Here is a 24512-nt window from a genome sequence, read left to right on the forward strand (position 1 = left end):
ACCTTAGAAGGGACTCCCCTTATAGAGCAGGACCTTAGAAGGGACTCCCCTTATAAAATCGGTGGAACACTGGATAACATATCTGGGTGTCAAGTTGGCCAAATCTGTAGACCAAATGTATCAAGCAAACTATCCGCCCATCTTAGAAAGGCTCAGGACGAAACCGATAGACTGGGGCCCCTATCCATAACAATGCTAGGCCGAATAAATGTCATAAATATTGTCATCATACCACAATCCTTATAGTACTTCTCAGCCCTACCGGTCCCAGTACCACATGCCCTGGTCTCTGAATCCCTTAAAAAAATAACGAGCAGATTTCTATAGAAGAATAAAACACTGAGGGTGACAGACAGACTCATGGAGATGCCTAACGCTAGAGGCAGGATGGGGGAACCGGACCGTAAGGCTTACTACCTAGCAGCTCAATTGAGAGAAATCCCGGGATTGGCAGAACGAGGATAGAGGGAAGATAGCCAATGGGCCGAGCAGTAGCAGGGGAAAACATGGAAGGGATACTTTGGAAGCCCTAAGTGGATAGACCGCCCCGAATGTACTGCAGCACAATCCAAGCCCTGGCAGGAGACTCCTGGGATGAAGCAACAACAACACTTAACGCCCATCACCTTGAACTCCAATATTTGATAACTCACAATTCACTCCGGGAAACAAAACCTCTGCATTCACCACCTGGCAACAGGGGGGGATGCCAAAAGATCAGAGGTATGTTTGTGGGAAACAATGTCAAGCAATTCGATCAATCTAAGGCAGACTTCGACCTGGGCAGAGGGAGAGATTTCATTATGTGCAATTGAGGCACTGGTTGCTTTACCCGGCCGTGAAACAAGCGGGGATACTCCAGCTAACCCCCCTTCGAAGAATATCAGACTACAAACCCGGCAACAAGCGGGTAATTACATCCATATATGCGCACCTAAAGGCAGGGGAGGTTCCTCCCACAAGACCCTATATGAAAAAAAATGGGAATTATCCACGGGGCACACAGTAGAGGAGAATGAATGCAAAGTTGTGATTCAATTGCTCAATAGTTCTGTTTACAAATGCAAATAAAAAGTAACATTAAAAATAAAAAAACATGTAGGACATGATCTGGAATGTCCAGCGCATGTGATTCGAGTGCTAAAACCACCCCCACCGCGGAGGCAGTATCCAGTTAAGCCGCAAACAATTGTCCACATGCAAACCATAGTGGACCAATTGATGTACCACAGTGTAATTATAAAGCAAACCCACATAATATTCCAGTTTTGTCAACATTGACACCAGATGGTACTTATTGTATTGTGGATTATAGAATTTTAAATATACATTGTAAGACACAAGCATGCCAAAATCAACACAGCTCGGGACTCGTAGACAACTTGCACAGATGCAAATAGAAAACAAACCTTGATCTAGGCAATGGATATTGTACACAACCTCAACCTTTAAGCTTAGAAAGCCCCACATTTACTTTAAGGGAGTGCATTGTCAATTCACTAGAATAAAGCAGGGGTATAACAATTCACCCCACACATTCTGAAGTAGAATACAGAGTTAGCTGGAAGACATTCCTAACTGTTGGCAATATGTAGACGGCATCTACATCACCAATGAGATTCTCAATCAACACTTCGCAACAAGTAGACTTAGTCATTCAGACATTGGCTACAAACAGGTAACTGATCAACTTCAAGAAATCAAGAATAGCTCATTGTGAGGTTACCTTCTTAGGTTTTACTCTTACAGGTGAGGGCAGAGGCTTGTCCATAGATTGTCTTGAGAAGTGTGCCAAGATACGACCTAACACACAGGCAATTGCAGGCCATTTTAGGGCTTTTGAATTTTAGCAGATCTTATCTGTCTGATTTTACCAAGCTAGTGAAACCACTGTATGCCTTGATAAAAACCAAATTTCAAAGCAGCTCATTGGTTGCCAGAGCAAACTCACATTTTGTACCATATGTACTCATTAATGACTCAAACAGGTCCTTTGCAAGACAGTAACACAGGAAAAAGATCTAGAGATAGATCCTTCAGTGGGAGATCATGCTTTCACATATACAGTTTGTAATTTAGGGGCGACTAAGCCAATTGCTTATAAGTCACATGTGCATTCCACACTTGAATTAAGATTTACACCCCGAGGAAAATATTCTCTTCAGTTCAGATGATCATTCAGAAAGAAAAGCCCCTAGCAGTGAACAGAACTATACACCTTTAGTTCAACTTGAGGCTGCCACAAGAGCTAGCGAACCCAATGCAAAAGCATTACACATTAGTTGGATTCAATGGTCAGCATCTCAACATGCTCCAGATGTAAAATATCATTATAAAGCAGAATTGTGAATAATGAGTGGTTTAACTTGGTCAATGGCCACAGAACCAGACACCTCAATGTCCGAGATGACATTGTTGGATTTTTTTCCAAGTAATTTATTGTGATGGCTCTCCAACACCAGCTGTTGGAACACGTTCCAAAATGCAGTTGCATGTGCATCCATGGTAGGAAATTTTACACATGAAGAAAAATGAATACTGATATTGCAACAAAGCACCCGGGAGACATGCCCGCACAAACTGTTAAATTGCATGGATTGCTGCTTGCATTGCGCCAATCAGACTCAAAAGCCCAGACTAGTGGTCTCAGATTCATATTACATTGTTAGGACTTATAACAGTGATTTGCATTGGTGGATTCAAAATGACTTTAGATACATTAGGCATAAAACTATTGCTTCCAGGCAGCTCTGGAAACATGTTTTGGACCTCAAACAGACTCACCCTTTGCTATGGGTGATACCAAAGGCCACTTTCATAGCATTGGCAATGCACTGGCAGTCAAATATGCCAAAGAGCACACAGTGAAAAAAACAGTAGCAGCCATTACTCGCTCAGCAACTGCATAAAAGAAGCTCGTTTGGGGATTCTACACAGGTCAAAAGGCTTTCCAAGTAATTACATTGAGAATAAAGCAGTAGTCACAATTCCTATGAAAAAGGGGATTCTATTCAAAGATTAATCCTCAATGGAGCAGACAGGGAAAAGCTAATAGCTGCCACGCATGTTGGACTTCCATCTACCCATTTTGGTGTTATTGCAACTACACAGCTGCTCCTTGAAAAGTATTGGTGGCCAGGATTAAGTCAACAGGCAAAAGTATACATAGCAAACTGTGACATGTCTGAAGACGACTGTGGACCACAGCAGAAAACCTAAAGAGGCTCCTTTAAAAAAAAGGCAACCTCGCCTTTTGAGATTAAATATCTAGATCACATAGGCCCACTACCAGCAATAAATAAGTACAAATATATTCTGGCAATAGTAGATTCTTGCACTAGGTTCACCTAGAGGATTCCCTAAAAGAGAGCAGACTGCAAATAAGTCATACAGGCACTGCAGGGTGTAGTAGCAATGACAAAGGGATAGGATTGGGGATCAGAGCTGCATGTTTTTAACCCTTTTCGGCCCGAGTCAAATGGGGTTATCAAAAAGGCAAACCACAGAGCCTGACTAAATGCACCCTTTCAATGCGTGGTAACTGGGTAGACCATGTGCCTTTAGTGATCAGGAGTTTAAATAATTTACCACATCAGTCTTTATGCAGCTGTAAGACTTCATTTGAACTCCTGTTTAGAAGGAAAATGTTTATGCCTGATCTGCACACTCTCCCCAGCCCTCTCTGTAGGCACAAACAATGCTGGCAACAACACTGCTGAGGGAATCCCACTAGGTGGAAGCTGCCGAGGGAGGCTAGTCCTGAGACCTCTCAAAGCAGGAGGCTGGGCCCTGGAAAAGATCCATGACAAGTCTGTTTGGCCCTTCCTATAGACCAGCAGTGCAAGCAACGAGCAATACCACCCAAGAGAAGCATCAAACACGTTTCTGTGGATCACCTGAAACCTGATACAGATGCTTACTGCAATGTTTCCATGGAATCATCCTCTTCCAGTTGAGGAGCCTGAAGAAGTGATAGGGATCTGACAGATGATGCAGAGTATGCGAGTATGCCACACTTTACTACTACAACTCCCCAATTCGAGGAAATACTGCAGGTCTGTCAATTTGGAAACAAAGTGTTTTTGGTTGCTAAAGTAATGAAAGAATCCTTTTGAACAGACTTTCTGAAACAGTGTTTTATAATACTGGCAGTATATTTCCTTCTGCTGTGGCCGAGCCTCAATGCATTTCTCATCTCACTGACTTCGGGGTATTCCTTTAGCAAGGTTTCCTCTCCACCTGCAAGCAAGAACGTTGTTCGAAAGCCTTTGATTTCTTCATACACGTTATAAAAATAAAAGACCGTCGGGAGCAAGGAACTCCAGTCTCAATACAAATGTTTCCTCCAAGCATGGGTCACATGTGGATGCCACTGTTTAAGACGTTCAATGGCCCAGTCAAGCAGCTGCAAGTCCACACTTCTTCTGTGATGGATGAATCCAGACTGTTTGCATCCAGTTATCCTGTGTCCAGAACATAGAGAGAACCAACTGTTTAGAACTAGGCTCCAGACATTTGCACAAAATGCCTTGTTTGATGCTTTTGATGATATTGAGGATCTCCACAAGATGGAGTCCCTTGTGTTTTAAGTGAGATATTAACAATGCCTTTTTGTTTGTCAAAACGTTATCCCATCCTGTGGCCAAATATACTTTCTGGAAACACTGTACTGTGCCTTTCCAAGCTGATTGTCCAGAATTCCAAGCACACTTCCCATATATTTCACTGATGCCATACCAAGCAGGGCATTACAGGTATGAACATCAGTATAAGTTCTCTACAGAGCCAGATAATGCACAGCACATGTATGTTGCATATTCAGTTGTTTTTGACAAAAAATACTGAACAAACATGGCAGGAAACTGTCCCTCTGTGGTCCACTCGGGGTCAGCAAATAAAAGGGGTTCACACGATAGACATGGCATGCAGATGGGGGGGCACTGTTGCGCACATCTAAGATGGCCGCCTAGTTCCAGAGCTCCGGTTTCTATAAATCGTTCAAGATACGCATCCTCTCTCAGGGCCGCCTGCGGAACAAACGAAGCGCGTCGATCTGTGGCGAAAGACTGGGCACATACTGGGAAAAATATGGGCCGCTACGCCGGACCGCGTTGAAGATACACCGTCCTGAAGATCCTGCGGACGGAGGCTGGGACATTGGCCGCCCGCGAGTTCCGGGCAATCTTCCCCTGGAGCCGCGGGGGGAGGGGCCGGATTGAGTCGGAGAGGCCGTGCTTCGGCCAAACTCCTGGAGGTGATCGGACCATCGCTGCCGGCTAATGTGAGGGTGCCACATCGGTATACATCGCCGCCGCGTACTGGGCACGGCGAACGCGGTGGTCCCCCGCCAACGGCCGCGTGGTGTGCAGCCGCCGTGCTACGCAGGCCACTGTTGATCCGACTCCCGTACCTGCGGAGCTGCCCTTGGCTTCCCTGATATCTCCTGCTGGTGGAGTGCTCCACGTGCGGACGGACGTTAAAACAAGTAAGAACAAGTGGGGCAACGCATGAGGAGGGTGGACACCCCGAACGGGATCTGTCGAGGAGGGGACATTTTATCCGGCTACAGCCCTCCCTGGGCGATAACCTTTACACACCTCGCCTGCACGATAAGTGGGTCTAACCTCACTACCAATCCTGTATAGAGTCCGTCCCATACGTTGGGGGTCGGACGGGGCTGGGGGCGCTGGAAGACGTGGTCTACTTGAATCTACACATGGGCCGATACGAGCAGAAGGGAGCACGCCCCAAGAAAACAGGCCCAATGGACTCCTTTGCCAATTCCCAGCCCAGCGGATCCGCGGCGCCCCCGTTGCAGCAAGTGGATAGTCAACCTGAGTTGCCAATGGAGGAGAGGGTGGACCGATTGATGGCTATGATTCAGAACGGCTTCCTGGCGGTGAACACTAAATTGGATGATATAGGGGCAACAATCAGCTCCTTGAAGGCGAAGGGTGGAAAAGGAAAGCACACGGATTACTGAGGCCGAAGGCAGGATCGCTATCAATGAAGACTCGATACAACAACATGGCCGCGATATTGCCCAGTTGAAAGGGGACCTCCGGAAAACCCTTGACAAATGCGAGGATTTGGAATCCCGTTCCAGGAGGAACAATATCCGTCTGGTTGGGGTGGCTGAAACCTTTGGCAAAGGGTCTATGGAACGCCAGGTAGAGGCCCTTCTGAAGGAACTCCTGGGTTCCGACTCCTTCTCTGACCATTTCCTTGTGGAGCGAGCACATCGTACATCGGCGCCTCCGCCCAGGCCTGGAGCTCCACCTCGTACAATAATTGCCCGCCTTCTCAATTATAGGGACAGAGACGCTATCCTGCGGATATCCAGGGATAAGGGCACCCTATTCCATGAAAACAACAGAATCCACATATATACAGACTTTTCCACCAATGTGCAATCACTTAGGAGATCCTATGAGCCCGTCAAGAGACAACTGAGACTCCGCCAGGTCCCGTACTCCCTTGTTTACCCAGCGAAAATGAGGATTCAGCATGGAGGCAGGGCCCATTTTTTTGAAAATCCAACCGAAGCCATGCTCTACATGGAAGCCTCCATCGCTCTACCGACCCGGGATCGGGCCACGAACCAGAATCTGCTGCCTGGGGGCGCGGTGGAGCCCGACGACCCCACGGGATGATATGTTTTTTTTTTGATGCCACACTGCTATAATGTTTTAAATTGAAGGCCGCAGGGTGGCCCTGAATGTAAATGTTTGTTGAAATGGAGCCGTGCAGACTTCCTGGGTTGGCGGTCGTACGAGTGCAGCTTACAAATGCGGGCTTGTTGGGGGAACCCATGTTTCGGGTTGTTATAGCGGTTAAAATAGAGAGCGGTTTTGCAGCGGGATACCCATTCTCCCGGTGACAGGGGCGGGAGTGTGGACGTATGCCTAGTCTCAGGTACGACCATGACACAGGTCAATAAGGGCTTGAATGTTAAGCTCCTTTCCTGGAATATCCGGGGGTTAAATAACCCGATTAAGGCAAGGAAGATCACAGCATACATCACACACCACAACCCTGACATTCTTTTTATGCAGGAGACGCACGGGCTTGGGCAGGTCAATACTAAACTTTTACCGAGGTGGGGGTCACACAGGTACTCTACAGAATACTCAGCACAATACAGAGAAGTGTTGACTCTCATACACCCCAAATTGTGTTTTAAATATCAGTCCAGCAAAATAGACCCACAGGGTAGATACGCACTGGTACGGGGGGAAATGGCGGGGCACCAAGTGCTTCTGATTAATACCTATGGTCCCAATTTAGATGACCCACAGTTTTATTGCACAATACTGGATATGCTATCATCATCTGGGGAGACACAAATAATCTGGGGTGGCGATTTCAACATGATATTGGACCAATCCCTGGATCGCTCATTGACTGTCCCCAGAACCCCCTCCAGGGCAGCACTGGTAGCAACACAATTAATGGAACAGATGGGTATGGTAGACGCATGGCGTGCATTACACCCAAGCGAGAAGAAATACACCTTTTACTCGTCGGTGCACGATTCTCACTCGCGCATTGACTATTGGATCGTTAGTCAGTCCCTACCTGGGGCGATCTTCCAATGTGATATACATCCCCGTACCCTTTCGGATCACTCGCCGGTATCGCTTGACATTAACTTTAGTGATGTCTCCCCCCCGGCGAGAAGATGGAGGATGCCCCCTGCAATCCTAAGAGACCCCAACATATGCAAATCGTTACATAGAGATTGCGGAGTTCCTAGAACTAAACGAGGGAGGAATTGGGGGTGGCCGAGACAAAAATTGACCTGTTACAGACTGAGTACAGCATCACACGGGATAAGGGAACCCTGGCGCAAATACATACCACGCTGAAAGAATTCCACAAGTTGGCCCACAGAGAAGTTCTTTATATGGCTGCACCAGCCAAAGCCCGACGATACGGGGAAAGCAATAAGGCTGGGAGATTCCTGGCCAACATGCTTAGAACGGATAGGCACCATAACCCGATCCCGAGCATACAGACGGACTGGAGGGATGGTAAACAGAGACCGAGACATTAACTCTGCCTTCACTGAGATCTACTCCTCTCTCTATTCCAACCACGATAAAAAAAACAAAGAGGACACGTTTCAATATCTAGATAATCTCGACCTTCCCACATGAACGGCTGAAACCCGTAATATACTAGACAGGCCAATCACATCAGAGGAGATTGCAGAGGCCATAAAAGCTCTATCGAGCAGCCCTTCCCCTGGCTCGGATGGCCTTCCTGCGGAACTATACAAAGAATTCTCTAGTGAATTGGCCCCGATACTGCTGAAAGTGTGGGAGGAGGCAATGAGCCTGCGGGTTCTCCCGGAATCGATGCGAGAAGCAATCATCACTGTCCTTTTGAAACCCCGTAGACCGCCACAAGACATGGCGTCCTATTGACCACTGTCTTTAATCAACACTGACGCAAAAGTCTTTGCAAAAGTGCTGGCCACCAGACTCCTGCCGTACATGCCGATCCTGGTTCATCCTGACCAGGCGGGCTTTATACCAGCCCGATCCACGGCTCTCAACCTGAGACGCCTATTCAATGTTAAGGCACAGATAGACCCAGATGCCAAGGCGGCCGTGGTCGCATTAGACACCGAGAAGGCTTTTGACTCCATTTCCTGGGCATACCTCTTTCTGGTGCTGGAGCGGTTTGGTCTCGGCCAGTACTATATCAACTGTGTCCGATTATTATATACACAACCGCCAGCTAAGGTCCTGACTAACACCACTCTCTCCCCGTCATTCCACCTACACAGGGGGACCAGGCAGGGATGTCCCTTCACACCCATACTTTTCGCTCTTACCATTGAACCAATGGCGGAATTCATACATCAGAACCACTCACACAGAGGTCTCAGGATGACCGGCCCCCCTCAGATAATATCACTTTACGCTGACGATACTTTACTATATGTCCGTGACCCCAAAGAAAATGTGCAACACATCATGTCCGACATACATGAATTCTCAGAACACTCGGGTTATAGAATGAATGTACCAAAGTCAGAAATATTTCCCCTTACTGACGGCACGGGAGACCTAGCCGAAATAGAGGGATTTAGACCTGCCCCCACCAAGGTACGTTACCTAGGGATAATGGTCGCCAGAGAGAAAACCCTGCTATATACGCACAATCATGGGGAACTGTTGTCAACCCTTTCGACCAAATTTGAGATGTGGGCTAGCCTTCCACTATCCCTGTATAGCAGAGTTGCGCTACTTAAAATGGTGGTCCTCCCCAAGCTCCTATATTACTTCAATAACATCCCACTTTGGCCTGGTAAACCCTTCTTCTCGAAACTTAAATCACTCGCCTCCTCGTTTATCTGGAATGGGAAAACTGCCAGGATGGGTTGGGATAAGATGGTTGAGCCCTTCGTGCAGGGCGGCATCGCGGCACCAGACTTCGAGCTTTATTATTTATGCACGCAAGCGCAATTTGCAAAGCATTGGTTCGACCCAGAGGACACTGCCCCCCACATATTGATTGAAAAGCACTCTGTTCGCCTAAACAACATACGGTCAGTCCTTCTTAACCCAAGCTAAGGGAACATATGCCCGTTCGATCCGGTATACACGACCAATCATGCTTGGGCCAGAAATTACAAGAGGCTAGGACTGGAATCCCCCTACGACCCAGAAGTCCCCCTGTGGGATTTCTCCAGCATTTCCCCAACATTTGATCGAGCCCTCCAGCAATCCTGGGACCCTAACAAGCTTTTCACACTTCGCGACATGTTCCCAGATGGTGAGTTCTGTGACCTCACAGGCTTTACTGAAGCGGTGGGGAGGGGCCAGCTTAAACGCCTTCAATATTACAGGATGAGGGCTGCTTTCTCGGCGAAGTGGCCGACATTTCCGCAGGAACCCCAGTCCCATGCATGTATTAGGTCAATAGTGTCAATGGACGGTCACGGCAAGGGGGTCTCTATGCTATATTCATTGGTGCAGACCCATTCCCCATCGTGCAACACGATGAGAGAAATCTGGGAGCGAGACGTGGGCACTCAGATAGATGAGGTCCGCTGGGCCCGGTATTGTCAGCTTACTCGATCAGTGTCCATGAATGATGGGCTCCGGCTGATTCAGTTCAAAATTTTAAACCAATTACACTATTCCCCTGCCAGATTAGCTAAATTTGTGGAAAATTGCACAGGTGCCTGCCCCAAATGTGACGCCCCCAATGCGGGGCCTTATCATATGTACTGGTCATGTCCGTTAATTGTGGAGTTCTGGAAGGAAGTCGCGAGGCTCCTTGAAGATATCACGGCCATCCCGGCGACTCTCTCCCCCCTGAAATACTTGTTGGGCGATATAGGCAAAGTAAAGGAAACCACGAGGCGATTATTTAACATTTCTTGCATTATTGCCAAACGCTGTATTCTTAAATGTTGGAAGTCCCCCACAACCCCAACCAGAGCCACTTTCTTGAAAGACCTTTGTATGGTAAAGGACGATGAGGAATTATTTGTATTGTCGGTTCCGTCACCATGTCGCCCCAAAGATGTTTGGTCATTGCTACGCTTTTACCTGTGCGACCTGGACTCAGACCCTGATGCAACACCCGGGTCCTCGCCTTGAGTTGCAATGTCTACTACTCTTGTACTGGTTGCTCTCATGTCTGAAAACTGAGGTCTTCCTCTTCCCCTCCTCCCTTAAATTGAAGGCTGTAAAATAATTAAGCTATGTTTTGATATGTTATATTGTGTCTTGCTGCTGACCAACTCTCTCAATAAAAATATGTTTGAAAAAAAAAAGACATGGCATGCAGATTCCCACAATAATATAATAAAGAGAATACATGCAGTAATAATAACTTCAACTTCTACCCAGAATGGGAGAGGGAAGAAGCGGAGCTCCTGAGTGTGCCATATATAAAGAAGAAAAGGAACGCAAGGCACTATGCATTTGCCTATGCATCAGGGTGTCCTGTGTTATGGGCTGTTTAAGCAAATTAATGTAATTAAAGAAAAGCAGGGACTAGCTTGGGCCACATCAGGCTTGGAATTCCCATAACACTTCCCTGACACAAGCTGTATCAATAGGTAAGATGTGCCAAGGAATGCTTTCACAATCTCACCTGAATCAGGTGATAAATCCTTAAATAATGTTATAAAAAGAAAGCAAACTGACAGCTATCGAGCAGACAGAGTGGACGTGTAAGGAGATCAGTTATCTGCACCAACTCTGACCTTCGAATACCTTGTGAGGTGGGACAAGCATCAGTAACGGGTAGAACTTACACTTGGTCGCAAGCAATAATGCAAATCCTGCAGACTGAAAGTGAGGCAGTGCGACAAGGATCCCATGCATCAGATACTAATGATCAAGCGCTAGAGCAGGGCTTCTATGCACTTAGGGATGTCATTACAGATGTAGTAGTATTGGTTCAAAATTAACTGTCCATCATTAGAAGCGACCAAGAAGCAGCAGTATGTCTTTGTTGCAACAGACTTTCTGGGCAGTAAACAGAAGTCCCAGATTGGAATGCGATTTCATGGCCAGAACAAATAAACGCACTTCACGTGTTCAAAGTTGCAATATGCCAGGCAATGTCAGGCTGTACCTTATTGTTGCTTAGTGTAGTTGCAAGACGTTTTATGGCATCATCTGCCTGGGTACCGGGATAGACTAATTGGATTTTGCATGGGGTTTTAAATATTCCCCTTAAAACTACACCTTTCCTGGTTTGGCAGGAACTGCATTCCTGGGGTAACGTGTACTTGATTAACGACACATGGATTAGGGAGGACTATGTAGTGCCTTATTCACATGCCTGTGTTTCACCTTCAAGTCCTGAAATAACACTGTACTCATTCCATGAATGCCAAAGTTCGACTCTCATAGTGTGTGCGTATGCAGCACCAGTAAATAGCACTGAAGGCACATTCCACTTTACACCAATTGCATCTTTCCACAGTCAAGTACATAGCTTGTCAAACGGCTGTATCTTGTATAGTTCAATGAAATCTTTTGTAATGGTAAAATTCGGGTACAAACCTTAGTCAGTTTAAGTACACAAGTTAATGTTGTGGGTTTATTTTGATTGCACCCAGCCCATCGCAATTCAAATTCCTACCCTGACCAAGCCCCAAAACCCTTAAACATTAAAAAATTGAGCTTGCATTTGGCACACCTACAAAATGTTCATTTAAGAGTGTGCAGCAGTGAGGAGTCTTATGCTGAAGCACACTCTGCAGTGGTTAAACAGAGGTTTTTTCATTGAATTTCATAGGTTTTTATTAGTGCAACTTAACCATAATGTCTACGAACATCTGACTTCATTGCAGACCTTCCGGAGAGTGCCACATGACCATATGCTGGCGCGCGGCATGATGACGTGTCCGAGAACCCGTCCCCACTTCACAATAAGATCTGTGCTTCGCGGACAGTTCGGAACTGCATTTTCTACTGATCTAGGAACATTCAAATTCAAAATTTCCTTTGCACAGCTCCAACACCTATTCCTACTCATCCATTAACAATCTAGTACACAGTACATACTTTTAGCAAAACTGCTATTTATCTTAAAATGGAATCAGCTAATGCTACATTATGACACTTATCAAAAATAAAACACAGGTCCTTCTCAATGCTCCTACACAAGTTTGCTGGAAATCCACCCACGTTTTATTTTTTCAAAAGTATCAAATGATGCACATACAATCGTCATATAACCTAGCCCTCACTTGACAAAAACCATTCAGACTTTACGAAAACATTTATATCTAGATATATAATCTTTTTGCAAACCTTTGTGTAGATTTATCAAATGGCACCATATTTATAAGCCTTTACAATATTTTGGGACCCCCGCTCTAATTCTGCCCCCTCTTGACAAAATGCCACCAAACTTTGCAAAAACATTTATATCTATATGTATTATCATCAATTTGCCAAATTAAGTGTAGATTCGTCAAATGGCACCTCATTTATAGGCCTTTACATTATTTTGGGACCCCCCCCCTCTAATTTTGTGCCCTCTTGACAGAATCTCACCAAACTTTGCAAACTCATTCGGGATCAGGTCAGAAATATAACTGGAAAATTACATGCAGTTCCATTAAGTGGCACCAAAGTTATAAGCCATCCAAGAACTGCTTTTCACCAAACCAGTAATGCAGAGGTGTCTACGAACTTTCACAGGACTGTTTGCGAACATCCAAACTGTTTGCGGACATTTGCGGTGAAAAACACCCTTTTTTTTGCTTCTTGCAGCCATATTGCATACGATCCTCATCACCCCTCACCTCCCCAGAGATTATTTGATAAGTTTGACAAGTGCAATGTCGTGTTTTTTAATATGTTTTTGTCGTGATGTCAGTGGACACCGGCTGATGTCCGCGAAATCAAGATGGCGGGCGTTTCCAAAAATCTGATGCACCTCCTGCTTCACGCCAATCGATCAGCGAACACGTCGCATGTCCGCGGACATGACGCAAGCCGTTTAGCCAATCGGTGCCCTGTCCGCGGAGCGAACAGGGAAATGTGTCCGTGGAGCGGTCATAGATATCACACATTTTTTTAGACCTACTTTTTAGTAGTTTTAAAAAACTACTTGAAAGATTTCCACCAAATTTACAAAAGCACGCTTTCGGGACCAAGCTGCTGCTCCTGCTACAAATTTGGTGAAAATCCGTCCAGCGGTTTGAGCTGTAGGCGTGAGCAAAGTTTTTTTCCCCTTTCAAACTATGGGAAAAAAAAGAAATGTTGGGACCCCCCCCTATAACTCTGCCCTCCCTGGACCAAACCTCACTAAACTTTGCAAATGAATTCCGAGTGGGCCATATACTTTTTTTGCAAAGTTTTGTGAGGATTCGTCCAGGGGGAGCGAAGTTATAAGCTGCCCAAAAAGTGCTCTTCCTATGAGATTAGCAACTTAACCATAACTACACGGCCACTACCGTGTGCCGTGTAATCAACAGATTACTCAAAATATACAAGCATTTGAATTCACAGTGTTTACAACATTCACACTGGAGTCCAGTAATTACAACACCAAATAGCTTCTTATTGTTGTTTCAATAACCAACACGTTTCGGATTCAAAATCCATCTTCAAGGTGTGAGCTATATGTTCCCATCTGGTACATTTCATGAGTAGATCCCTACAGGGTAATAAAGAGATAGGTATTCAGTAAGGGTTTAGAGTTGTGATGAGGAAAACTAGAGAAGGACTAACCTCCATGTTCCCAAGTCCGGAACCAGAGACCATGAAACCTAAGGCTAGGATGGCCATAGTAAACAAAACTAACAGACTTAAATTGCTGGTATACAGTAAAGGCAAGGGATACATTAATTTTCAAAAATTGAATAACAGAGTTTGCCAATTAAAATGTTCTTGATTAGCAATGTTGTACTAATATTTGTTGTAATGTCACCAGAAGTTATTTGTACCCACAATATAAAATTAGCAACAATTGAGCCGTTTTGTGTACCGCTGAAGTAACACATTAGCGAGATGAGTCCGGCCTTGCAAATTCTTTAAAATTCTACTAAATCTGCAGGTCGAATAATTTAGTTTACCTACTCGACCTAGGAGAAATGTGCTTGACCCATGGCAACAGATGACAACATATTTAAATGCACTTTCTGTAAAATGGTGCATGTCACCACAAGCCCACTTTATGTTTGGCACATTGTGCCACCCAGAGGCAAGGAATGCACAGTAAAACAAGCATTTGAAATTTAATGTAAACAAAGTAAATATTAAATAAACAAATGGTAATGGCTTTTCATAAAATCTACTCTACTACGCGGGTGGGCAAAAAGACTTTGCAAGCCCTGAATGAAAGTCTGTAAAATATAAAGAGGTTAGCTCAATGAATAGACAGAAGCAAATAAATAGATATGATAAAAAAGGCTCTGGAAAGGGTTTGGTCAGCTCACTCTTGCCGGTGCTAATACAAGCAAGCTCTGGAGGCCAACTACTGCGGATGGTACTGCAGTAGGTCTGTTGATGTACAGACTGGATGGAATTATTGATCACTACTTTGTGTAAGCGTCTAGTTAGCTTTGTGTTTTCATTATGTAAGAGGACATAAAAGTATGAGACTAAGCAGAGTAGCACAGAGCAAACTGGTCAAACAAGGTGGAATATTTGCGGCCATCTCACTTTCTGGGTAGCTGGTATCAGGCAACACAAAAGAGTAATCATGGGACACTGGAAGACGAGACACCGATAATGACATTGCTAATGGAAAGGACTTACGATAGAACTAGTGGGTTACGATTTACTATTATTAAATGATTAATTGCCAAAAGAATGGGCTGCACCTCTATGGGACACCTTTCTTCTAGTTGCACAATTGCTTTAGTCTTGGTATATTCAAATACTTTTTAACAGATTTCTGGCTGTGTGCAGTAGATTGTTTAACCATTCCTGTTGAACATAGCTTAAAAGTATTTGAATACATGGAAAAGGGAGGGGTAGCCTGTATCCTTTGTCTTTTGAATATATTGTCTCTACCCCGTATGATACAGGTCCCCAGATACCAAGAAAAAGGTGGGAAGTACCCATAGTATATTCCTTCATCTTGGTATTACATTTGTTGAAAGAATGAGGCAGGGTAATGTTTAATGATTATCGTTATCATTTTTATAGTGTGCACCTAGCACAGGAGCAATGAAGTGCTAGGTCATAGAGCAAAAGATTTGAAGCAAAAGCAAGCATCAGTAATAATTATCACCGTACAACATATGGAAAGGGGAATTTACAAGATTGCTGGAATCTAGTTACATCAATGAGTTTTCAAAAGAGCTAGGTCTTCAGTTCTTTCCTAAACTGAAGGAGAATTGGACTCATCTTGTTTGCCACTGGGATGGAGCTCCAGTGGACCCAAGTGTAGGATGAGAAAGACAGTTTGCTAGTGTTCTCATTGCAAGCCAGTCTAGTTTCCAGTCTGTTGCTGGTCTTACTGTGAAATGACCGTGTGCTACCCAATGTTTCTTGTTTGGCTGTCAAGTAGGCCAGTGTAACGTTGGTGGTTGCCTTGTAGATGAAGCACCATCCACCCCTTTATTTTTCTTTTAACCAGAGTCTAGCTGGGATTGGAAAGGAGTAAGGTGTGGTGAAGTGGTCAAATTTCCTGGAGCTAGTGATCAGGCAAGCCAATGTGTGGTGAGCAGCATTGAGGGGGGCCAGGTGAGCAGCCAGGAGCCCTGCGAGGAGGGCATTTCTCCAGCTGATATGAGAGATTCCTAGTGCTGGCAAGATCATTCAAAAATCCTGGGGTGGGAGGAAGGGCTTGATATTGCAGATTTAAGAGATCCGATTTCAAGCTTTTGAACCTTTTTTTGCGATGGGCTGTTGTAAGAATAGAATGCTATGATGAACCCCATAGATTTTGCTGATTGTGCGAGTTGTGACTTGAATGAGTCCAGGAGCATTTCGTCAAGCCACCTTTGAGTGGGTTACTGATTGGAGGAGGGGGGGGGTGCAAGCATCAATTTGGTCTTGGTGTGGTTAGGCTTTAAAGTAGGCACTTGTCATCCACAGTTGCAGGGGTTGAAATTGTAATTCATGGCGCAGGAAGTGGAAGCATCTCCTGGGAGTCAGGATTTTCCTCTGACCACGAATTACTCATTCTTGCCCTAGAGCAATTAATGACTAGTCGGTTGAATGAAGTGCTTTCAAGATGATGGGCCTCGTTTACCCCTCAACCACAAACCTTGGCATGCTCTCACAAAGGCACATGCCTCAAACGCCTCGATTACTTTGTCTTGTACTCTACTGCTGACTGTTTCTGTTGAATCCTGTTGGTTTACATGTCTTCACTTTTTAACTTCTCTTTCAATTGATTTCCCATTTATTCTTTTGAATTTCTTTTCTGTCAGTTCCTCCATATTGCTGCTACCTTTCATTTAGTCCATACTTAGCTTTGCTGCTACATCATAACTCTGCCACTGTATCTGTAACAGGATTAATACGTTCGTCTTTTCACTGCCACAATATTTTTCTCTCTGCTGCCACCTCTTTATCTGTGATCCAACCTTGCTCACTCACTCTTTGGTGCAGAATGGCGCACCAATACATAGTATGCAACAAATAGAACGTATAAGTGAGATGAATTATAACTTTGTGGTCAGGACATATAACCATGCATGCCTTACAAGTCTTTTAGAGGTTTACGAATGCCAACTCCCAGACATATATAGTTAATGTCAAATAGCTATAGTTCTGCTGTGGCACTTGTGGGCTTGGGGAGCCAATAGGTAGTTCCTGGTAGCTGTTGGTGTCAAGCTAACAAGGCTCTTTTAGGGCCTATGCAAGAGAAAAATAGCTCTCGGCTCTTTTGAACCATGCGGTTGAATGGTTAGAAGGCAAGGTGAGCAATATATTGTAGGCCCTTGACCTTTAGGTATGGCTCTGTACTGGTACTGTGCACTGGTGTATCACTATTTTGGGGTCATCTAAGAGCAAGTCCAGCAGTATAGATGTTAAAGATGAAAAGGGACATAATTGAACCCTGAAGGGGCTCCATAGATGACAGGGGATCAGTTCAGACCGAAGGAAACCCATCTGGACAGACTGGTGTGTTGATAAATTGAAAAATGAATAAAGAAATTATTTTGAAAGGGGAAGTTGTTTGAGGTAAGGTCAGAAGGAATTCGACATGTAATGTTATTTCCAATTGTTGAAATGGCATAACTAATTGCTGCCTAAATAGTCACATAACTGGTGTGTGTGATAGGACAACTAAGTATTATAGCCAAGTATTACAGGAAATGTTGTGTTCTTTGCACACAACTGTTCGAATTGGTGCAAGGATCTAATGCTATTTGCTGCAAGTCATGGATCCCGGGCACTAGGCTGTGCCCCTTAGTTCCTCCAAAAGCAAGTCAAGAACCAAGTATGAAGATTCATTCATGGCTGCACAATAATGGAAACTGGGCAACCACATAGGAGAATTTGTTTGTGGTTATAGGCAGAGTAGGAGGAAGAATCGGGAGATGGCAATAGTGGCAAAGGCCGATGAGGAACCCAGCGGATAGGAGTAGCGGTTCAGGCAAGTGTGGGAGAGCAAGGTTTAGGTGGCATTCACCTCAAGTGTCGTCAGCCATCAGGATGCATGACCATACAGCTGATCACTGAATGTTACTCGTACCCACCTAAACAGAGATTTAAACCTTCTCGAATGGCCCGCATCTGTTTGAGCTAGTGATCCTTTCAAGCTAGTAACAGTCAATAAAGTGCATATTTCAGGGGCTCTAACCATTTAGTACACATGGCTCGAATCTTATCAAAATAGCTCCAAACTAGTGACACTTTTTTGTATGATTGGAAACTCGGTATTAGGTAGGAATGAAGTATATTCATGCCAGCTCGACAACTATTGCGCATGAGGAAAATATCGACACTTGCTTTTTCAAAATCAGCTAAACAATTTCGCCTCATTTTTAGCAGGTACATGCGCTCTTTATGTGTATAAAATGTGGTGTAAATTGTCGTATTACCCAATTTGATTGTTTATAATCGATCGAATGGTACATTTGACCAAATTCGGCCAGTAACATCGATCGATTATAAAAATAACAAACATGTGGAGCAGTATTCTTGGCCTTGGGTGGGTTGCGGGGATATCCCTCTGCTTCCTCAACATTGGAGGCAGACGACCAAAAACAAGAATAAATAAATAAATAAATAAATAAATAAATAAATAAATAAAAGGGACCCTGCAGCGTTGGATCCGACCCGCATTAGAGGGACAAATCTGACGCCGCAGGGTAATAGAAGGCGAACAAGCAGGTAAGTAGGGGGAGGTGGTGTAAGGGACGTTTGGGTTTGTTTGGCATAAGTGCAAAGCCATTTGCGACGAAATGCCAATTTTGAGGGGGTCGGTTCTGAAAAACACTGCAGCAAAGTATACAAAGCTACAAAACACATTTTACGTTTTTACTTCCTTATAACTTGTGAAACCCTTTACTATTTTCGGAGTAAGTACAACATAACCTTAACTAGTTCCAATTCGTCCAACCGACCATTTGCGCCAATACCACAAACCTTTCAATTAAACATAACTTGAGAATTCACCCTCCTCATTTTGTAAATATATGTTATTTATTTAAGCACACTGTGCTTCGTACAGCCAACATGTTTCAACCTTTTTCACAGGTTTTCTTCAGGGACAGGGTGTAAACACCATAACTCATGACAGTCTGCCAATGGCTGCATTTACTTGCACGCTACCATTAAAAAAAAAAAATGCATTCTCCTGAGTTCCTCTAAGGTGACCACGAGCGGCCCATGTCATGCATAGCAGTGTCATGATTGCACATAAATACAAAAGGGAAACAAGTATATCAGCAGTCTAGAATGCAGTACAGCAGCAGAAATTAAATTATTGTTGCCCACCCTTCAACTTTTACTAGCTTGGAGACCAATTTAAAAGTGTTTGCGCTTCCATCAAACTGCTTCAGTCACACCAAGTTAAGACTGTGCATTTACCCAACCTGTGAAAACAGCTTTCGATGCAAATCACTGTGATAAAAGTAGCAGCATTCCTGTGCCTAATGTCATTGCTAAAGGCTGTTGCACATACTCTACTACTTTTGCTGTGCATGAACTACTGTTGCCTATGTGATAGAAATGTGCACTGCTACCTGAATTGTACTTTGTACTGGTGTGGGATAGAAGTTATACTGCCGATGCCAGTGGCATACTTTTAGTGTGAGCGAGGAGAAATTCAACTGCTATTGTCCTCCCTATACCGGCTATGTGTGGGTGTGAAGGCTGTTCTGGTCTCGGCTACACAAAATGTGAAGAAATCCAGCAATGCCTTTGCAAATGTTATACCTGCTCAGTGTGCCACTCAAATATCACTACATGTTTGTCCTCGAATAGGCTAGGTTTCTTTTCTATGAACTTTGAGATGTTCAACTTAGGCATACATGTATTTCACAGTGTGGGCAAGGTGCCTGTGGACGACCACGTCAATGCATTTCTTTGAGAGGAAAATGTGTGAATTATAGGGTCTAGAAGATGTGCAGCAACTCCGTATGGCACACCCCATGTAAACGCAGCTATATTTCTGTAGGTTTGTAACGTCTTGTTTTTTGTGCGCTCCGAGGCCTGTGGGCGATTATTCAAAGTTGACATTGCTGGGGAAGAGTCACTCGTGCATTAGCCCGAAAGGATCTGAAAGGAGTTGCCTGTATAACAGCAGTAAAGACAACAATTTGTTTACTTGGGATATGACACAGGAGTGGAGAAGGGTGACAAGGAGCCGTTGCAGAAAAGAATAGTGAAAGCAATCTCTACTATGCTTATGATCAAGCAGTTTGTCAAAAGGTCTGCTGGATATAGCCTGATGGGTATCATCAGTATCTATAAGCAGAAATTGGATGCAGCAATGTTATATACATTAGGGACCTCCTTTACCTATCTGGATAGTTGGGCTGATAAATTAGAGGGCTTTTTAGGAATTTAATCCGGCCAACGAATGCTTTTTTGATTTTATAGCATGGCCACCTGTTTGGGGACTCTGTGCAGGGGCATTGTTGACCTCTTTTTAAAAAATGCGCAGTGAGATGGTACAGGGTAAACAATCATGATCAAGTTGGGAAACTTAAATCCCTTAGCACATTTGCAAGGTTGCTTTCCCGCCTTTACGAACTCGTAGCGATATATATCAGTTCCCATCCCCCAAACTAAGAACATATATGCTAATGAGGTTAAATAAACAGACTGTTTTGGCAGTAAGGGTAGCCACGATAGGTATGCCGAGGGAGAAACATACCTGCAGGCTGTGTGGATATGTAACCAAATTAGAGACGATCAGTCACGTTCTGACTTCCTGTAATGCATTGTTAAAGACGTATATATTGTATAATGGTAAATATATTGACAAAAATCATCTACGTTAAGGAGTCATCATTCTGGATATGGTGTATTGACAGTAGCCTCTCGCTGGTGTTGACTTCCACTAGAGTGTGGTTGGTAGCTGAGGCAAAATTAGCCTTGCTCTCACACTTATGCGTCTTATAAGTGAATATGCTGACCACAAGAAAAACTCTAATTGATGCATGGTAGAAAGACTATTGAGTGATTTGCAATAATGGTTTTACAAGTTGATGGAAAACCTCTGCAGTTGTCTCCATTATTGGGATTGGCATAGTTATGTTTAGATTTGGTAGTAGGGCTGTGGAATTGTGGTTTTATTGTAGAATTATTTGTATTTTATGATGTAATGATATTTGTGTGAAAAGTTGCACCAACAAACACTAATAAAATAATAAATGTGGATTATAATCCCAACATTGAGTGCATATTCAAGCCCTTTTGAACCTTTGCCTTCACTGAGACTACCAACAACTGACAGGGTAGAGACTATTAAATTGCTGATAAGCACTTGTACTGTCCTATTATGACACATCTGCTCTGCTTAGAAGTACTGGTCCCATCCCATTAAAATAGAGTAGGCCTGTTGAGTGGTTAAAGCACAGTTAAATTAAAAACGCCACAAACCACCTAAAAAGCAAAGGTTCTGGACAGCAGTCCAGCAAGAAGTCACAGTCATGTCCCACTAAGAGTTCAGTGAGATTGTGGAGGCGTTTCTGGTAAATTCTCAGACATTCTATCGGGTTGCAATCCAGCTTATATGATAAGTGGGCCATCAGTCTGCATGACCAATTGAGCATTTCACTCTCTGCCAAAATTAACAAGAGCATGGAATGAAGTTGAGGGACAGAACTATGAGATTTGTCAATGCTCGTTTGTTTCATACCCCCGTGCTAACATGAACAATATTCAAAAGGTACCTGCCCATTTTGTAACCGGACATAAAAAGTACGTCGATTTGGCATTACATAAAGTAGTTAACAGAGCCCGTGATTCAAAGATATGCTTCAGCACATCTTAAACCAATCACACAACCAGGCACGTACACGTGGTACTTTAATGACGAAAACGTGTCTAAAACACAGACCAACTAGTGCCAACTCCGGAGCACTACCATGTTCCCAAATTCACTCCACATAGGCCAGTGGTTTCCAAAGATTTTTATGCTGAAGTCAACGTAGGTGAAAATGTTGTCCGAGTCCCCCAAATAATACAACTACTGCTATATTTTCTTCTAAAAGAGCCTCGCAACCCCACTGGACCACACCCAACCCTACTTAAGACCACTCTCCTACTATCCGTTCCCATTACTTTTTTCATCAGCACTGACCAAGGTCCAATTACCCCAGACAGAGGGACAATAGAATACTCTTTCCAGACCAAGTTTCGGAGACGCGGGGAGGGGGGGTTAAGTTAAGCGGTATCTGGCGCAGTATATATGATTTTTCTTTAAATTGGAGACTACCTACTGTCGGGGCTATTTCATTGTTATCAAAATGGAATTACAAGTGATGTTCTCGTTAAAGTTCTCTGGTGCCGTTGCTAGAAATATTCTGCTTGTGTGTAGCGAGTGCTTTGATAGCTCCAGACTAAACGCGAGCGTGGTCTGTCAGAGCTGCAAGGTAGAAAAGGAGGGGGGAAGACAGCGAAACGTGGAGGGGTGGGGGTGAGACAGCTATGACTTCCACATGTCACCAATGTCATCACGCGCGCTCCGCTCCCCACTGTCACCAATGGCTCCGTTAAGTCCATCAGACACGAGGAGCCTGCCGCTGTCTACCCAGTTATATTAACTCTACCACCCCTTCCACACAAAAAGGACAGTTAATCGACTCAAACTGGCAACCAATAAGAGCCGCCACGCTTGTTATTATTGTATTACAACTGGCGGCAGAATAAACAGTGCTGTTTATTGCCACGACTCAGCTATCCACCGACTCCTAGAAGAAGCCCCTGGCATGCAGCAGCGAGAAGCAGACGACAGGGAGGTGGGGGGCACAGGCACCAGTCTGCACCGCTGTCCATGCTGCTGCAGGCCGCAGCACACAGCGTTATCAGCAGCCCGGTCTTATATGGGCCGGACATGCTCGTCAATAACTACCTGTACTCAGCCCAGTCCACCAGGAACTATAAACAGCCTCGGCTCGACACTAGTAAATCTCGCTTCAAGTAAGCGGTCACTGGGTGTCTTCTCCGCTACTGGCCTGCGTGCGCCGAGAGACTCACCGTGTCACGGCTCCTTGCTGCGAACCCCAGGGGTCTCCTGCTGTCTTCTTGGACGTCTACCCAGACAGCTGAGCGCCAGGGTTGACGGACTCCAGTGGTAGTAGCCAGCGCCGAGCCGGGGCGGCTGCCTGCCTGCCAGTGAACTAGTTCCCCCTTAGCAACGTCGCCTCCACCACGTGACTGGAGCGTCAAGTCCTGCCTGTGCACTTCCTGCGCAGGAGAGGGGCGGCCTTCTCGGCAGTTGCTGCTGCGAGTTTCGTACGGTACCGAGGGGAAAGCATCCGTTCGTAGTGCGTACAACTCAAATGGAAGTGCAGGCTCAAGCAAGAAGGGGGGACCCCGCGGAGAACCGCATTACGAAAACCCGTGAAGTGTCAGGTGGCAGAGTCAGCAAAACAACAGGGTTGAAGGCAAATGGGGGGATTGCCATAGCTCTGACAGCCCAGACTTGCAGCCCTTCCCAGCATGCTAGTAACAGTCATACCTGCCACCTCATTCACGCGCCCCTTATCCCATCCCATCCCCTTCCCTTATAATATAGCATAGTTCCCCTGAATAAAGAGGCAGGACCAGTTGGCTGACTAGAAGTTTACATTGTGCAGAAACCTTTATTGAACATAGAGCCAGGAGTTATCTTACAGGTGATCCGTTTTTCAGCCACGCCTCGGGATTCTGCGCTGGCTGCGGCTTCCTTAGCCCTCCCTTCCCCATCGGGGTCTTTGAGGTCCCTGTTGGGTGGTCCCCTTTTCTACCTAGACGTTCCCTCACTACTCATGGCCATTTTTTTATTTTTCTTCCTTCTTATTCTATTCCCATTTGTTAGTTTCCCAACGTTTACTTTTCATTTCTCCAACAATTTCTTTTCATTTCCCAATTTCTTTACGATTCCCCATTCTTTTCATTCCCCATCTTTGTTCAAACCCCAAGCCGTCAATTTCCCCAACCCTTCTCATTTCTCAATCCTCTGCTTTCTCCAATTCTATCCCCTCTCCTGATTCTTTTATTCCCCGTTTCTTTGGCATCCCCCTATTCTTCACAAACCCCTCTTCTTAGTGGCCAATGCTGTTCCCTTGACCAGGTCCTTCATTCCCTTCTCTCTATCCCCCCAAGTCTTCGCCTTAAGCCTTCACACCCGCATTATTTCTTACAGATAAATGTCAGCTGAGCTTCGGGAGGGGGAGGGGACGACAGCCAAACATGGATGCATCCTTTCCTCATGCATGTGTATTGGTTTCTCATGGTTGCAGGATTTCAAGTCCATATCACGCTGAAGTGGTTGGTGCATTCCCATTATTGACAGTTTGTCACGCACAAGCAAAGGTAACATGGGGCAATGAGTACACAGGGGGGAGGTGGGGAGGCTGCTCGATTTAATTGTATGTTGATAAATGGTAAGTTGTTGTCAGCCCT

At 44.8% G+C, this 24512-nt stretch overlaps 1 protein-coding gene across 2 annotated transcripts in view; it reads right to left on the reverse strand.

Moving 5' to 3' along the window:
- Positions 1–23287, reverse strand: part of SMARCA2 (SWI/SNF related BAF chromatin remodeling complex subunit ATPase 2) — a 3136185-nt gene extending 3112898 nt beyond the window's left edge. The window contains exon 1 of one of the 2 annotated variants that reach the window (XM_069625745.1): positions 23103–23285. The gene's annotated coding sequence lies outside the window, so the exon portion shown is untranslated. Of the gene's footprint in view, positions 1–23102 lie in introns of both variants that reach the window. The other variant, XM_069625746.1, reaches the window with a different exon arrangement.
- Between the last annotated feature and the right edge of the window lie 1225 nt (positions 23288–24512).

This window comes from Ambystoma mexicanum, chromosome 6p, assembly GCF_040938575.1.
Source record: "Ambystoma mexicanum isolate Mex_15411 chromosome 6p, UKY_AmexF1_1, whole genome shotgun sequence".
In the NCBI taxonomy this organism is placed as follows: Eukaryota; Metazoa; Chordata; class Amphibia; order Caudata; family Ambystomatidae; genus Ambystoma; species Ambystoma mexicanum.